We start from the raw sequence: 19085 nt of genomic DNA on the forward strand, positions 1-19085 counted from the left end.
GAACAACACCTCTGCCCACATCCCTACACCTAGCCCAGAAGTCACCTCTCTTACACACGGATGGCTTCCTGCAGCTCCCTGCCTGATGGTGTTCTCATCTGAGTGCATCTTTGGTCCAGGCATAGCATAGGTCAGAGGTGTTGGGGAATTAACATCCCATGAGCTACCCTCAAAAAGGAGAATAGAAGTTGACAGATACTGCTTTTGCTCACATTGTGTTGGGATAATCTTCAAGCATGTTCCATACAATGATCATCTCCTCAGTCATATACCCCTATTGGTTTTCCTTCCCCATATTGCTACCCTACTCCCTCCCAGCACTTCCTGGAGCCCATCTTCTAAGTAAGTTCTGTGTACCCAGATTCCTGTTCCTGATACCTTCATTAGTATTATGTCTCATTTTCTTCTTTCTTTCCTTCTTACATGTTTTGTCTTCTTGAGGATTAATCCACTCCCAACTCCACAACATACACCCTAATACACCAAGGTCATAGTAACCAGTGAAGATGTATTTGTTGATCAAACCAACACTGTGGTATGAATCAAGTCCTGGTGGGCTTTTCTGGGAACTGGTTCCAATGGGATTTTGAACATAAAGGAATTTTATTTCTAAAGTACAGGATTTCCTCTTGTATTACTTTCTAAGAAAGGTTTTTAAATATCAAATGATTTGATAGATTCTTTTTTTCTATACCTGAGTGCAGCCTCTGCAGCTTGTTCCCCATATCATTTTGATTCAAGTGCTGTTATTAACTCTCTTGCTGTTTATGTATGTCATCCTGCCTCCTGCCTCAGCCAGAAGGTGACAGTCAGAATTAGTGGGGCCAGGGCATGTGGGGGACTCTAGGTGTCCTCAGCTCTAGGGGCTATGCACTAACAGCCCGGAAAACCCTCGGACAGGGAGCTGGCACGTCTTTCCTGGTAGAACAGCGTTATGCACATTACACCACCACAGTTTCCTGGCAGCATCTTGAAAATCTCATTAGAAACCCATCCAAGGCAGGTATTTTTCCACTGCATTTCAAGTCCATCTTTTTGTCATGGCGGAGATTTGACTAGAAGAGGGGCAGAGAGGACAAGTTGGTCAATTGCCACTTTAGAGTGCAAAAGTGCACAGTATTGAGGAAGATAAAAGACTGCCTTGGAGCTATTCTCAATTTGTTCTCTTATGACTATTAGGTCTTCAGGGTGATTTTACAGTTTGCTTTTATTTAACTTATGTTCCTGTCATGAGCCCTGTTAAGGGGTGAAATACACAGGATTTTGTTATTACTCCTTGGCTGGAGCAGTGCCAGTTATTCCCAGTTAGTCTCTCTGAGGCAATCTAATTGTGAATATTTAGTTTCAAATCTTGCATTTTAGTCTTGGGTACGTTACAGTGCTCTGTGGTCATGGACCATTTTTAGTGGGCCAAGAGAATTCTCAAGTGTGACATACACAGAACAGTGCTACCTGAATGTGGGTTTTCCTTTTCCCTCCTCTCTTTGCCCCTTCTTTCTTTTTCCTTCCCCTGCCATTTTCTTAAGCTTCTTTAAAGATTAGCTTCTTTTATAGGAGAGTGGGTAAATGACTCCTAGGAGTAAAATTTGAACTGTTTCTCATTACTTTTGGTTAGATTCCTCCAATTAACTAGCACAGTGGTATCATGCACATAATAAGCTCTCAATAAATGCCCGTTGAATAACTTGATCACATGAAGAAGGAAGCCTGGCAACCAAGAGTAAAATAAATACCTACCTTTACATAATTGCCCACTTACCTCTTGGGGGCTATAATGCTACAATTGTATTTACTCACAAAGATTGAGATGGTTACATTTGAATTTAGAAGTCTGAGACTTCGTATCTGAGTTTATGATCAGATAGGAAGAATCTAGAGCAACTGTTTGCTTTCTGATATGCCCTAAGGAAAAAAAAATTGTGCATTAGGTAGAGTCAGGAACCTGTGTTCTAGTCCTGGTTCTGTTATTAAAACTCTGTAACTGCTTTTGCTTCAGGGACCTTATTTATAAAAGGAGATTAATATCAACCACCTGTACTGTCTTCTATCAAAGAATCGATGACTTTAAAATCTTCTGTAAAGAGCAAGAAGAGACAGGCTTTTAAAATTCTTCTTCATGAAAAATATAGTCTTCCGTAAACAAAAAGGAAGCTACTGACACACTGTAACCAGGACAGTCCTAAGTTGTTCCTCCACTTGACGTGTGGGTCTCTCCAGTCACCTGCAGTAAAAGAATGTGCACTGTTTGCTAATTATATTGAAAAGCTGGGAAGGAGAGAAAAGCTGAAACATTGTGTCCTACAACATTTCTTAAGGGGAAAGAGAAAATGAACTTGTTCTGGTGTTTTGTTGTCAGGAAAGCACTTACTTAATCCCTTCACCCCACATCCTGATTCCTCTTATTCTTTTTCGGCTCCATAGTTCTGCTCAGACACTCAAGTGGAACTTCCAGATGGTTGCCCTGTCTAAGGTATGATGCTTCTCTCCGTAAGCAATCTTTTCCCTCCTTCCCTCCCACATACAATATGTTTCCTACGTACTTGGCCTTTACATTTTTTTTCTTTTAAGTTTTAAAAATAATAGCTGATGGCTTTGATTTGTTCCTTAACTGATACCTGACGCTTGTGAGGGGTGTTATTACTATACCCAAGTGCTGCCACCTTCTCAGGAGAAATCTGCTGTAGAGGTTGATAGGGAATATTTCTGTCAGTCAATGCTAGAGCAGTGGCAGTGATAAACTCACCACACTTGTCCTTAATTTTGATTTGGTCAAGACTCCACAGGGTCGGGCACCTGGGTGGCTCAGTCATTAAGCGTCTGCCTTCGGCTCAGGTCATGATCCCAGGGTCCTGGGCTCGAGCCCCACAGGGCTCCTTGCTCGGTGGGAGACCTGCTTCTCCCTCTCCCACTCCCCCTGCTTGTGTTCCCTCTCTCGCTATGTCTTTATCTGTCAGGTGAATAAATAAAATCTTTAAAAAAAAAAAAAAAAAGACTCCACAGGGTCCCTCCCTTCTATAGAACCTGGGTTAGAGAGAGAAGAGACTCCATGCCACAAAACAGGCCCATGTCACTCCATTGACTGATGTTGCCCACACTTCTGAAGCCATCATATTTCATCTTTTCTTAAAGGATTAAGAGAAGGGATTTGCTGAATATGGTAGGTGATATTTATTGCAGTCCTTCAAAGAGCATCTGCCACTAACATGACCGGTAGGAAAATGAAGCTAAGCGTAACTGGCCTTGCACTGTGAGTCAGTTCCCCAGCAAGATTTATGGTCTCAGACCCTGATTTTAAAGCCCATTCGCCCTTCTATAGACCCACAGTCCAACACAATCACAGCCTCCGCCACCCCTACCAGCACCAGAACTTCCACCATTCCTAGCCTGACAACCATTACCTTTGGCCATGGCATCATTACCAACCCTTCTTCACCTTACAATCCTGATATCGCTTTAATTCAGTTTTTTTTCAGAGCATCATGACCAAAATATTATGATGACATTGCCTAAAATAATAATATCTATTCAGTGCTTATCCATAGTGTTTTATAAATGTTAACTTATTTAAAGATTTTATTTATTTATTTGACAGAGAGAGAGTGCACAAGCAAGGGAAGCAGCAGAGGGAGAGGGAGAGGGAGAAGCAGTCGCCCCACTGAGCAGGGAGCCTGATGCGGGGCTCGATCCCAGGACCCTGAGATCATGACCTGAGCCGAAGGCAGATGCGTAACCAACTGAACCACCCAGGCACCCCTAAATGTTAACATATTTAATCTTCACAACTATTTTATGACCTAACTAATATTATTAAGTACATTTTGCAGATGTAGAAATTGAGGCTTGTTGTGTTAAGTAAGCTGCCCAAAGTAAATGGCTGGATTCTAACCCAGGCTCAGAATCAGAATTTTTAGCCAGTATATACTAAACAAAGATTTTTTTTTCACTGAGAATACTTGAAAGAGTTTGCCATACACAAACACATAATTCACTACCTTGGGCAATAACTAGTAAACTTACAAAATTTATTTCCCTTTGAATTTGTCAAGTTAGGGTAAACTATGTATCAGGAAGAAATGAACCCTGAGCTATCAGTGGCCAAGCATTGCAAAGGTTTATTCCTTCTTCATGTAAAGTTCAGCGCAGATTGCCTGTCTTTCCTGGGCACTACACCAGGCTGCAGCAGCTACGGAATCCCAGCTCTCTGCAGAGCTGCTGATTCAAGGGGAGAGAGTATGGAAAACTCACCTACTTTTCAATGCCTCATACGGAGAGTGACATACCAGTTCACAGCCATTACACAGAGCCAGGCACAGGGTCCCAACCTAGCCACAAGAAGGCTGAGAAGTGTAGGGAAGGAAAGCCTGGGGGATATTTAAGAGCACTACCATCTCTCTTTATTGCTGGAAAAACATAATCTATTCAAGTAAATAGTTCATATCTATAATTGGAATGCCAGGAGACCCTGAACAATCCTGCATCAGGAATCCAAGTGTCTTATTGACTTGTGACAATCTTTTTTTTCATCTAAAAAATGTATGGACTTAATAATCTCTCATGGGATATTATAGTCCCCCAAGGCTTGGGCTTCTGCATTCCAAGTGATCTTTTATATAATTAACAATAAGGGGGAGGAAAGAAGGCAAGAGATTTTTGAAATTTTTATATCTCACTTCATGTCATGTCACTTGTTACTCCTTGATATTTCTAGTTATTAGAAGATAGAGAAAGTCTCACTTCTCAGAGCTCCATATTTGAAAAGAAGAATTACAGTTGGATCTCAATGCAGTCATTTATGTTTGGTATAAAAGAGGAAGACATGTCATTTAGCCTATAGGGAAGAAGAAACCAGGTTATATCTATATGTCCAGCATATATTATATGCTGAAGGACAAGCTGCTCTTTTCCCAACATTCCTGATTTGATGGAATCAGGTTCAATCTTTGGAAATAGTTCAGGGAAAGAAATTTTACCAGCAGAGGGCTGAAAAACTAGAACTGGAGATATTTGATCATTATTTAATATCATTTTGAGTAAAGAGTAAAAAGCACTGTGTTGTAAACTTCTCTATTACCTGTTTTCTAGATTTCTTTTATTTACTGCCTCTAACTAGAGCCTGGCAAAAAAGAAAGGATTTGATTCTTATCATTGATGAATAAAGGGCACTGGAAGTTCTCAGGTGTATTCCCGGTCTTTGTGGACAATATCATGGAGGGCAGAGCTACTGTGCTTAGACACTAGCTGTCTCAGGGTCAGGCTGCATGGATTACTGGTCTGGCTCTCTAAGGAATCTTCCATGTTCTTATGTCCTCCACCTTGGTTGTGGGAACTCTGCTAAATGAAGGATAAAGAAGGCATGTGCCTCCAATTTTGCTAGGGCTGAAGCCACATCCTTTCGTTCCAACGTAGCAACTTTAAATACTGGCATCCCTTTAAAAAAGATACAGTGTAATCTAAACTAAATGTGCCCCATCTACCTCCTAAACTGAAAATCTGGAAAGTTCCTGGTTTCATGGCTTGTAGATTTTCAGCTATCATTGCCTAATGTTTCTTTCCTGGAGATGGAGATTTTGAGAATGCCAATTCCTCTTTATTACAGTTCCTGTGATCATTCCCATTTGGTTTGCTGGCTAGACCACAAAACTATGTTCTGTGCTGTGAAAACATCTCATGATACAAACTATTTTCAGAAAGGTAAATTACTTGTGCATGGTGATGTACTTATACTAGCTTGCTATCTTTATCTTAAGGCTCTTTTCTCTAGCCATCACACTTACTTTATAGTGCCTTTTCCAGTTATTCTATCATAGCTTTATTTTTTTAAAATTTTTTATTGTTATGTTAATCACCATACATTACATCATTAGTTTTGATGTAGTGTTCCATGATTCATTGTTTGCGTATAACACCCAGTGCTCCATGCAGTACATGCCCTCTTTAATACCCATCACCAGGCTAACCCATCCTCCCACCCCCCTCCCCTCTAGAACCCTCAGTTTGTTTTTCAGAGTCCATTGTCTCTCATGGTTCGTCTCCCCCTCCGATTTTCCCCCCTTCATTCTTCCCCTTCTGCTATCTTCCTTTTATTTTTCTTAACATATATTGCATTATTTGTTTCAGAGGTACAGATCTGTGATTCAACAGTCTTGCACACTTCACAGCACTCACCATAGCACATACCCTCCCCAGTGTCTATCACCCAGCCACCCCATTCTTCCCCCCGCCCTCCAGCAAACCTCAGTTTGTTTCCTGAGATTAAGAATTCCTCCTATCAGTGAGGTCATATGATACATGTCTTTCTCTGACTGACTTATTTCCATAGCTTTATTTTTTTCTTTCACCATCAATCCCTTATTGCAGAATTGCATAAGAGGATCTCCAGTCCTTGGTCTTGTGTACTCCTGGCCATTCAAGTCAGGTTCATTCTTAAGAGAGGTGCTTTGACTATGTCATATTCTTCTCACAGTGCCTCACACACACACACACACACACACACACACACACACACACATTTATAATATAAATTATGCGTATTACGTTGCCAAATAATAGACTTATTTCACCAGTCTTTGTTATGACTCAGTCTTAGGTTGTATCTGTACCACTTGAACGCTTTAAACACTGTCAAAGGAATCAAGAGAATATAAACAGGCTATGTATCTAGGAAGGAGGAGGCCCGCGCTAATAGGAAGCTGAATAAATATTATTACCTAGAGTTGAATGGCCTAAGCTGGAAAGTAAGGCCCAGGAACCAAAATAGACAAGGAAGCATCCTTCCTTAATGTCCAGTGAAGCTGAAAGAGAAATCTTTCTTTTTTTGTCCCTAAAGCTTTATTAAGGTATAATTCACAAATAAAATTATAAGATTAAGTGTACAACATGATAATTTGATATTAAAGTCATAGAAACAGAGAGTAGGAAAGTGGTTGCCAGGGGCTGGGGAGTGGGGGAAATAGGGAGAGGTTGGTAAGGATACAAACTTTCAGTTATAAGATGAATAAGGTTTCAAGATCTAGTGTATAACATTAGACTATAGTTGGCAGCACTGTATTATGTAATAGAAATAATTTTGATTCAGTTTCAGAATAAGAGCGTGGGAAGGACTAGTGATGCAAATTTGGGATATCTAAGGATCTGAGCTAAAAAAATACGAGTTTAATTAAGACTGCGAAGTAAAATAATACATGAGTAGATGTTAATGTAAAGGTTTAACTATTCCCAGCTAGTTTAAGCAACAAGACTGGATACTCAACAGTATATTTTTTCTGAGTAAGTGAAGATTTTTATTCTGTCAATCTAGTTGCCATTCCTGTTATTCAGAATTTTCCTAATCTGAATGAAGCCCAAGGATCAAAATTAAAAACACTTTATAGTGGTCATTATAAACTTTAAAGTAGTCATGAGGAGAAGCATTGAGCTTGTCTCTCACACATAACTAGGTCCTACTAGGGACAGACAAGGGTCACGGCCATGTGCACAATCAGCTTTTGAACCAGCCACTCTATGGTGTGACTGAGGCCACAGATGTTCTTGGGTCTTAGCCAGTAACAAAGCCAAGTAGTTATACAGTATTGGTCAGCTTGTGAGAAAGTCCCAGTTGGAGGAATTGTTTAGTGAGTGACCAATTTGCCACTGTATATGTGGATACAATGTAAATCCTGTCAAATATGGTTAGTTCCTCAACATCGCTATTATGTTTATGGTAGACCTTCTTACTGGATTTGGTTTTACATTCCTGTTGGTTAAGGAGTAGCTCTAAGCTTCAAAGATTACTCTTAAGAAGAGATTTCTCTCTTTCCCTTTGTCATTTCATTTCCCTAAAATTGAGATTTCTTAAGTTTACCAACTATGGATTCTTTTTCTGCAACAGGAAGATTAGTTGACTGACTCAGTCATATTTTCCCATAAATGGCAACATGAGCTGTCCTGAGATATATTTTTAGATACTGGATTAGTCTTAGAATGTGAATTCTGCACTGTGGGAAAGAATGACATGACCCCACTAAGATTTGAACTCTGCTTTCTGTCACCATGGTTACCATTTGATCATCCTAACTTACATTCTTGGAATCCAAAGAAACAAATCTAAATAATATCCTCTATAGAAGACAGGAGTCAAAATATAAAATATGTTGTCCTTTATGTGGACAAATACAAATCGTTCATGGGCTGTAGGACAAAAATGCCTGCAGAACAGAAGGGACTAGGGATATGTTTTGCCAGAAGATGCATAATTTCTATTGGTTTTTATAATTTACTATTTAGGAAATGTAAGTTGAAGAACTGCTTAGTAAAAGTAAAATATGATGATAAATGTAGCAGTCCAAAAGTTTCACTGAGTGGGCTCCATGGAGCGTATTTCACCTGTATCTTGTATTTTAAATCTCTGTAGCACCTAGCCTAGTATCTTATTATCTGAGTGACTGCACTGGTATCCTGCTTCCTTAGCATTCCTTATTAAAAACATCAGCCTGAAAAATGGAATAAAAACAGGCTTTCTTAAAAGCTATAGACCTGATCTTAAAATATGCTAATTCTAAAACATCTGAAGTCTAGCCACCATTTCACAAATGTTCACCCAGTCCCCACCTTTTGTGAGCGTGAATCTGTGCCATTAATGGCCGAATTCTTATTCTCTCAAAACTACTCTTCCGTGGTTACATTTCAGGGAAAGGAAAAAATGTCATTTAATACAGCCCCCTGGCCCCCAGTAAATAACTACTTACAAAGAAGTAGTCAACTTTATACCCACAGAATTGGTAATGTTGAAGGCTCCCTGGCAATCATCACCTACCATTCTTATTTTACAGATCAGACTTTACCCCTTAGTGGTAATTATAAAAAAGTTGCATGTTTGAATATATTTTACAGTTTAGGTTCTTCTTTAAATCTAGTACTCACTAGGCAAGAAGACATGTTGAGGGTACAATTTCTGCTTTCATGAAAAGCCAAACTTTTAAATTTTCCTGTTTCAGGGATTATGGAAGTTCTAGTTGGCATAGGTCGTGTAGACTGGCCCTATTCTGCATCATTTACTGGCCATGGCATTAACATGTATTCATGCATATGAGGCTGTGGCTCACTCTGGAGTTTAGATGAATAAGGGCCTCGGTTTTTCTTGAAGGGAGAGGTTCAGTTCTAGAACACATGTTGGAGGCTGAGCCAAGATTTCCTTTCTCTGGGTTTAAGGGCTTTCATTCAGGAAGCAGTGGTGCTGGACAGTTCCCTCCCACACAAGTTATGAGTGGCCAGGAGCAGGTCCAGGACTTGGGGGTCAGAATAATAAAAAAGGTGATATTTTCGTAGTCTCGTACAATAACTTGTTCCTTTACTTCATCATCCATTTCAAGTTGAAATGATATTTTTTCTTTTTTATCTGACCTTTATCTATTTTGGCAATCTTCTTGAATAATAAAAAAATTGAATTTTGGCATGAGGCGTTTTGGAACAGTGCCAGTAATCTCTAGAGTGGACGTGAAATGAGATTTCTCAATCCATGCTCAGGTTGCCCTAAGTACAGGACATTCAACACACATACACTGCTGGCCTTCTCCAGGGCCTGTGATTCCACCATTCCTTTGGGTTTAGCATAGTTGCTCCAGGACTTGTGTGTGTGTGTGTGTAGAAATCTGAATTTTAACAAGCATATCAGGTGTTTCCAGTATAGGCAGTAACAAAGGAATACTGACATCTAAAAAAAGAGCTTCTATCTTGCATTAGTCTGTTCTATCAAGGAGATTATTCCAGTTACTATTGTTGTGCAATGAACCACCCCAAAATGTATGTGGCATAAAAGAGCCATTTTATTATGATTATGGATTTTCTCTGTTCCATGGTGTCTGGGGCGTCACGTAGTGAGATCTGAAGGCTGAAGGTGACTCTACTGCTTTAAGCTGGAATCATTTGGAGGGTTCTTCATTCACATGCCTGGTAGTCGATGAAGTCTGGTGGCTAAGACCTCGACTGAGCTGTTGGCTCAGAAAAACGTGGCCTCTCCATATGTCTGCCTGCATAGGATAGTTTGGGCTTCCTCATAGCATGGCAGCTGGATCCCACGAGTGAATGTCTCAAAAGAGCAAGGTGGGAGCATGTGTTATTTTTCTAACCTACCTTGGAGGTCACATGATATCATTTCTATCATACACCATCAGGATGAGAGAATTACAAAGATATGTGCAGGTTCATGAGCTGGCAAGGTGACATCATGAGAAAAGCATGCGAGATGGGAGTATTGTGGATATGTTTGGAAGATAAAATCTGCCATTGAGACCAATCATTTAACTGAAAACTATAAAAAATTAGTAAGGACAATTAGAAGACCAGTATAGTTGAAAACATTATAATAGAAAATTTTTCTTGCTGTGAGTGAGTTAAAGTCTCTTCACCCAGATGAATTACATCTCACAGTACTAAGAAAACTCACAAATCATATTACTGAGGCATTTCACCATCTTAAATAAATGTGAAGAACAGGAGACACTGGTACACTGGAAAATTGGTATATATTATTCTGTCTATAGGAGGAAAAAGATGGACTCTATAAATGGCAGGTCAGATATGATTCTACACTCTAGTAAATTAAGGGCTAGATTTTCAAAATCCAGTTCAAGGATGACATAAATACGTTACAAGTGTGCTACCACTTTTTTTACCTTGTATATCCATGGACGATATTGCTAAATAATCAGATCATAAAATTCTTTTTTTTTTAAAGATTTATTTATTTATTTGAGAGAGAGGGGTGGGGAGGGGCACAGGAAGAGGGTGAGAGTCTCAAGCAGACTCTGCTGCTGAGTGTGGAGCTGGAGTGGGGCTTGACCCCACAACCACGAGATCATGACCCAAGCCAAAACCAAGAGTCGGGACGCTTAACCGACTACACCACCCTGGTGTTCCAGATCATAGCATTCATGACTGCTGTGTTTGGATAGGATCTAGAATCATTGTTAAGATTATGCTGTGGGCAGGCACTACCAATTAGTTGTTGTTGGCACATAAGTTAAAACTTACTTCTTATTTAGAAACAAAAACCCCTAGAACATTTGTGATAGTGGTTCATAAAATTCTAGTGTGTATAGGCATCATATGGGGAACTTCATAAAAATGCAGATTTTCAGGCCCAGATATCCTGAGTCAGCAGGTCTTGGGTAATTTTCTTTGAAGTACTTCAGCATAGACTGTGTTATATGAACATGTGTGTCTGTGTTACTGTTAATCTATATCCTTGTCATGGTTAGTTGCCTTAATCAGAAATATACACTCTAAGGTGGTTAGCTAGCATTTATTCAAAAGACCACAAAGCAGAGGAATTCAATTGTATTCATTTCCAATGAACACCAGAAATTTTGGTATTTGACTAATGAATAATTCAACTGGGTATTTCTTGATGAAATTATTAGTTTTCATAATATGTGGATTTTCTGGAAATATCATAGAGACCCTCACTGCTCCTACCTACACAGGGTAAAAAAATATAGCGGACCCACTGTCTGCATCCTTAGGAATGGTACCCAGATTCCTAGTAGCCTGTTTTAACTGCTAATTTGGAGATGTTTTAGTCTCCTGACTTTGACTAGGTAGTGAGCTGAATTCTGCTGCGAGAATGTTGCTTCCTTTGCCTCCAGTGAACTGTTCAAGGAAGGTTCTGTTGGAGCGGTTAGAGGAATTGAGAGCTGGAACTCCACTGGATTTTGCCAAAGTTGTGGCATGATTGTTGCATGTTTGCTGAGAAATGCTGGTGTGTGTGCCAGGATTCAGTGTGAGATTTGCTTTCAGGAGAGCTGCAGAGAGGAAACTCATAACCTTCACCTATGACTCACTGTTGGGGGTGCCTGATGTTTACTGAAAATCCCCTGAAAACTGTACGTAACCAAGTTGTAGTAGGTTGGTATCTGACTTACTAGAAGCACCTTAGGTGATTCTGATTTGAGACACACTGAATTAACTTATATATCTCCTTTCCTGTTTCTGTGAAGGACTAATGGACATTTAGCAGTGGGATGTGGGTGTTTAAAGCATTGAATGGTAGCCAGATCGTCCTTTAAAAAAAAAAAGTCCTTTATGATCTTGGGATTTAATCAATTAAAAAAAGATTTAAAACTAATATAATATTATGTCAATTATACCTCAATAAATGAAAAAATCGAAGAAGAGGTTTAATAAAAACTATTTTTTCTGGTTAATAAAAAGGAAAAAAGCTTTGTGATCCTCAGCGTCTGCCTTAAGCTCCATAGCCAGATAAAATTTTCTGTAAGTGCTTCAAAATCAACCACTGCAAAGAGCCCCCATCTACGATCTAATGATCTTTGCAAAGTCATAGTAAGTTCACAAGCAAACACAATTTTTTTTTGGTGAAAAATTACTTTCTTATCTTAAAGTGATATCAGGAAGCTAGAGATATCTGGTGGAGAATAATGGGTTTCATTAAAATGCTGTGCTTATAATTCTATGATTATTGTTTGTGCCTGAAATTATGACACTTCAAGGCTAGTATAGAAAAAAAATCATGCCTAACATTATTTTTGCAAAATTTCTCATGATGAAAAAGCATTGGAATGCTTTTTGGAATAAATCTTATAGGAATAGATAAACATCAGTTCTTGAAATTTTTAAACCTATTCCTTCATACTCAGACAATAATGCGGTGGAAATAATGTGCCTCACGCATGATGGGAACTATATAAATGTTATATATAAATAAATATTTTGACCAACTTTTTGATTGATATAGAGCAACTAAAGGAAGTATTTATATGTGGCAAGAAGTTGAATATGTACATAGCAATGATATTACAAAGCTAGTGTGTGAAGCTTCTAAATATAAAAGAATATAGAAGCTTCTGAATCTTGAGAAATTAATGGCAGTGATTATTTTAGTGTAGAAGACAAAATCATTAAGAAAAACACCCCTTCAGCCTCAGATGGAAAAATGACAGTTCCTGAAAGACAAGGAGGCTATTTTCCATCCAGGGAATTTGTATTGGAGAGAGAAATGGAATCATTAAATCGATAGTGAGGAGTTTTCAAAATTTTAAAGTAGCTTTGTTTTTCACAGGATCACAACAGATTCCATCGAATCCATCAAAACCATGTCCATCTCAGCACTGTTCAGTAGCAAATGAGGCTATGTCTATCCTTGTCTGAGATAGCACAAAATTTTATGGTGGTTACTAAGTCATCAAGAGGGGATAACTTATATTGTGCATAGTTTTTTTTTTCCTTCTTAATAAACTTTTACTGAGATGTTCCATACATGAAAAGGCCTCTTGGGGGATACGTCCCAACAGAGTCCAACCGCTGATACTCTTTCTGAGTAAGTATCGTCCTGCTAAGGATGCAGGCTCCCCATGTACTTCCTAAAGTCCTCACTGTGCTGAAGGGATGCTTCACACAGAGGTATGGAGAAGGCCCTGCTTCCTAACTTTGTGCCATACTTTGTCACCCAAAACATCAATGCCTTACTGAGTAGGTCACCATATCTCATGGCAGTCCTTTGAAAGCATTTCCTTTGGCTTCTACCTGCAGCCCCCTCTTCACTGGACTTCACTGGGTTGGGAAAAATATCTGAAAAAGGCACCATGATGTCTCTTCCAGTTTGGTGTCCTACTTCTCTCCTCTCTAAAAATTTTCATACAAGTGAAATTTGGTTATGAGAGAGAAAAGAAATTACATATTTGGTACTCAGCAAATCTGTTTAGAAGGTTTGAACACTGGGCAAAATCAACTCAATGCCTTAGCGGTGTGTTTTACCTGAGAAATTATTGTGCATAGTTTAATAGATATAATGATAATATATTTGAGTTATTTGATATCACAGTCCGCAAGGAACCGATTTCTGTCATAATTGGTGAAATGAAATACCCCCTCGACTTCTCAGATACTGCAGATGATGATGACTACATATTGTTTTGTTACTGTTACCTCTTTTTTTTTTTAAACCATTCCTTCTACGTGGCTTTCTTTCATAATATTTACTACTCATAGAACAAATGTACATTGAGAAAGACCTCTTTTTTCCCAGAAAATAGTAAAAGGCTGTTAATTTGATATAACAGACTATCCAGTTTGTTGATATTTTAACACTGATAATACATCTGATGTTAAATAAACTATTTAATTTATCTGATGAATAAAAGCATGCTGGTAATTGGTGACATGAAAATCAAACAACAATTGGACCGAAATTTTCATTTTTTAATCAGTTGCTTGGGTTTTTCCCTTCTAAAATTGTAAGCTATGTTAGAGAACATCCTGTTTTGTGTATTATGGGTCCCCAGAGAGTAGAACATTAAGAACAAGAATAGTTTAACAATGAAAAGAGACCGGGAAATGAGGGGCGATGTGGGTGTACTATGTCAAGAAAATGGCAGAAATGCTGGTTAGCTTTATTGGTTTATAGTAAACAAAATACACTGCTTAATCACACTATTCTGTAGAATATTTCTTTTTTTAACCAGTAATGACTTTAATGATGAGAATAGTATTTGCTTTTTTTCCTCTTTCAAATTATTTCTTTGTTCATGTCATTGCATGTTATGTTTAATAGAATGGGTTTGTGTGTTTTTTTTTTAAATGGCATTTAGAGAGAGTATGTAAACTCCCCACTCTGCCATGGTGGCCTGATTCTTCAGATGGCTCCTGCAGCTTCAAAGGCTGTTGTGGACCAAGAGCAGTTCTGGAATTACTCAGCTGTTGAACTCATAGGGACTTTGGAGATGATCTTGTCCAATGCCATTTCACAGATGATCAATCTGAGGGTGGAAGAGGTTGAGTGACTTGGCTTGTGCTTGTTATTGGCAGACCCTGAGCTAGAGTATGGTTTTGTCAGTCCCAATCCAATGATTTCTTTTTTTTAATTAAATTTTTATTTTGAGATCATTGTATATTCACACACAGTTCTAAGAAAGAATACAGAGGGGCACCTGGGTGGCTCAGTTGGTTAAGCATCTGCCTTCGGCTCAGGTCATGATCCCAGGGTCCTGGGATGGAGCCCGGCGTCGGGCTCCCCACTCAATGGGGAGCCTGCTTTTCCCTCTGCCTGCCACTCCCCCTGCTTGTGTTCTCTCTCTCTCTCTCTTTCTGCAAATAAATAAATAAAATCTTTAAAAAAAAAAAAGAAATAATACAGAGACCCTTTGTACCTTTACCCAGTTTTCTGCAGTGGTAACATCTTTCAAAACCATAGCACAGTATCATAACCAGGATATTGACCTTGACACCATCAAGATACGGAATAGTTCCCTCACCACAAAGATTCCTCATGCTGCTCTTTTATAGCTACATCCACTTTTCACCCAACCCACTCTTAAATCATTGGCAACCACTGTAATCTCTTCTCCATTTTTATAATTTTGTCATTTCATGAATGTTATATAAATGGAAACATGCAGTATATAATCTTTTGAGATTGGTTTTTTTTTCGCTCAGTGTAATGTTCTGGGGATTCATCTACATGGTTGTGTGTGTATCACTTTGTCTCTTATTGCTGAGTAAGTAGGGATATAACATATCAATGTGTTTTTTTCACAGACTATTTCTGTTCCAATTTTGGGAAATATCAGCCATTTTCCACTTCTAAGGTTAAGAAATGTACTTATGAAGGAATAGTTTGATTTTGACCATCCTCCTTTTATGTTTGGAGACTTAGGGAAAGTAATTGTAAAGACAGCAGAGACCCATGTAGTATAAAGGGTGTTTTTTGTGTGGTGGCCACACCACTGGGGAAAACTGGGTAAAGGGTACAAATTTGTGTGGTGGCCCAGCTTCCTTTGTTTTGTGATGAGAGTGAGCAGGACTTTAGGGAGGACCTCCATAGTTCAGAAGACGATTCCTGAGGGGTATGATTAGAAGGAGGGTCTACGAAACATCATGTCTATGTGAGGCAGCCTTCTCAGGGGACCTACGTCTCCTGGGGCAAAACAATTGCAGATCTCATCTCTGTGTCACAAAAGGGATTTGCAGGTTCCAGTTGTCATTACTGAAAGTGGAGTGTGCCAGAAGACATGATTTAGTACCTGTCTACTCTCTAAAAATGTGCTGTGGGTTTTAATGACCTGAAATAGTTGAAATTTGGCTCCTGCATTATACCATAAAGATAGATTCATTAGGAAGGCAAAATGCTTGTAGGTGAGAAATGTGCTTTAATTCTTGAATTAAATTTTAGTTCAAATCACAATGGGCTGCATGGCATATGTGCTGTGGACATTTGTAAGTACACTCAGTGATCAGAAAAACTTCCAGAATTTCAGAGCTGTCAGTTAGGAGATGGGGGGTCACAAAGCCATACCCACCTCCCTCTGTGTACTTATGTGTTCTAACCATTTGAAGATGACTTGAGGAGACAGTGGTGGAGGGAGGAAAAAATGGCCTGGAGAATTAAAGAATGGGGTTGGGGGAGCATGCTTATTTGAAGAACTATTAGATGAAGAGACAGAAACTTCGGGAACATAAAACAAGCACAAGGGGGACTATGATATGGCTTATTAAGTCCGATGGACAATCTTTAAGAAGTGTTCTGTAATGTAAAGTGAGGTTCACATGCTGTGTGATCCTTAGGATGGAGTGAGAGTGTGAAGATGTGGGGGTACGGACAGGGGCTTGTGCAGGAGCATGAGGGGCTCTTAAAGCTACGCTGGCTAGATCTCAGGTAGAAAGGACTAGAAGGAACTAGAAGGAAAGTACCGATTCATTTGGATTTTTATTTTCACATCAGCAGTTTTAATTTGAAGTTGCCTGTCTGAGACTCGGTGATTTAATCTCTTTTTAATGCCGATAGATTTTCCTGCCAGTGCTGTGAAATCTGTTGTGAAGCTGAATGGGGGTAATCAGCCTGATATTAAAAATGAACAGTTTGGAGAGTCATTTCTGTAACTTCTGAGGTCAGAAGTAATTTATCATTCTTCAGAAAGCCAGGCTGCTGGTGTCTGCCTGCTCTGATTTTAGCCAGCCGTCCCTGTGGTGAGGGCTGGCTTTGAATTTTGCCCACAGATATTTAGATGTGATTTCTATGTAACGTGTTTTTATCTCTAGTGTCCCTCACTCCCAGAGGCCTGTTCTCATAAAGGTAACTCCAGTCTTCCTGGAGTACAAAGTTACAACATCAGAAGTCACCAAAACATATGGGCTGCTAGTAGGTTGGGGCAGCCAGGTGTGAAGTTTCAGGTGAGATTATTACAAACTCTTGGCACTTCTCACATTATATGGTAAGTAATGAAGGTTTGATCTGATTCCCTCTGGGAGTTGTACCCAAATCACTCTATCCTCTATCCTCCCCCACCACCCGAGTGTAATGGGCCACTTCGGGGACACTCTGCCAGCCAGGGTGGAATTGCTGCTGAATATTTACAGGATTCCTCTCTACAGGCTTTAGATTTTACAACAGAACTTGCTGGTTTTGTTAGAGCACTCCAGAGAAATCGGTGTTTTCCAGGGATGCTTCTATGGTCAGGTAGAGTGGGTAAACCTTCCAGTGGAAGGAGATGAGGCAGAGAGCGGAGTGAAATGAACAGCTTCTCGGGGGCCACCTCTAGCACAGTCTCTGCCATTGCAGGTGCAGAGAGGAGTCAGTGCTAGTTTCCCAAAGAGGTCTGTACTTGCCCAGGCAGGGGGAGAAGCTGACAGCTGAAGGAGGTTTTGAATTGATGGGTGCTAGCTGCTTGGGAGAATAGCCCCTCTCCCACCCCTTCTAGCACTGATTTTTCACTTTTTCTTGCCCTCAGTGTCTTTTCATAGGAAAGAAAGGGCATAAAGGAAGCAGCATAGAATAGAGGGTAAGAACATCCACTCTAATAAACTAGATTGTTTGGTCTTGAAACCAAGCTTTGCAACTTAACTCCAGCATATTATTTAGCCATTCAATGCCCTGGTTTTTCCTCATCTATAGAGTAGGGGTAATAATACCTATTTTGTTGGGTTTTTATATAGACTAAGTAAGTTTATAAACGTGTTCCCATGATCTATTACTGTATTACTTTAAACTTAGTATGTTAAAACAAAAATAATCATTTTATTGTTATTGCTCATGGCTCTAGTAGTTGATTGGGTTCACTTGATCCATTCCTATTTAGGGTCTATTACGCAGTTGCAGTCAGATGGTGGCTGGGGCTGGAGTCATCCTGACCTCAGCTGGGGCTCTTGGTTGGAACACTTCCATCTGGGCTCCCCATATGGTTTGGGCTTCCTCAAAGCATGGAGACTGGATTTCAAGAGCAAGTATTCCAACAGAACTAGATGAAAGGTATATCACTTTTCATGAACTAGTCTCAAAAGTCACATGGCATCACTTCTTCCACATGCTGTTGGATAAGGGAGTCATAAAGGTCCATTCTGGTTCAAGGGGAAAGGTCCCACATCCTACCAGTCAATAGGAAGAGTGTCAACATTACACTGTAAGAAGAGTATATGGGATGGGGTAAGTTGTGGTAGAAAAACCAATGTGCCACAGAATGTAGTCCACTTAGAACAGTATCTGGTTCATGAATGCTCAGTAAGTATTAGTTGTCATCATTTATTGGATTCCAAGCCTGCTGACCTCAAAATGGGGTATCCCATTACTTCTTATTCCAGCCTCATTTCTAAGGAAAGTCTGGGGGAAAGTTACTCTTAGCCTGTGGTTTTAATGATGCCACTACATACCTGAATCTAAGGCTCTGTAAGGAAGAATACCTGGATCTGAGGCTGTTGTATCCTTTGGAAGTGAACCTTGAGGGGAAGGATAAGAAGAAATTCAAGCTAGCCTGGAAAATGGACATGGGTCATTTGGTTATAGCATGGCCACAACGATGTTGGAAACCAAGTACACTTTACTCCAGCACACCTCACCCATACACTCTTCAAGTGACCCAGCATAATTAATTTCCAGAAGGAGCTTACTACGGTCTCACCCTCATATTCATTGAGGCTTGTAAGCTTATGATAAAATTGAGTAAAATTTTTCTTGGCACTGGGCAGGATCCCTCTGAGGTTGAATGCCTCTGAAAGCCAGTCACCTCGTGGACATTCTGGGTAGTGTTTGTTTGATTTTGGGGTGACCCTCATTTGAACCTGAATCTCAAAGATGAATGGATTAGATAGCTTAGTCATGGGAACAC

This window comes from Mirounga leonina, unplaced genomic scaffold (genome assembly GCF_011800145.1).
Source record: "Mirounga leonina isolate KUSES-001 unplaced genomic scaffold, KU_Mleo_1.0 Mir_129, whole genome shotgun sequence".
In the NCBI taxonomy this organism is placed as follows: Eukaryota; Metazoa; Chordata; class Mammalia; order Carnivora; family Phocidae; genus Mirounga; species Mirounga leonina.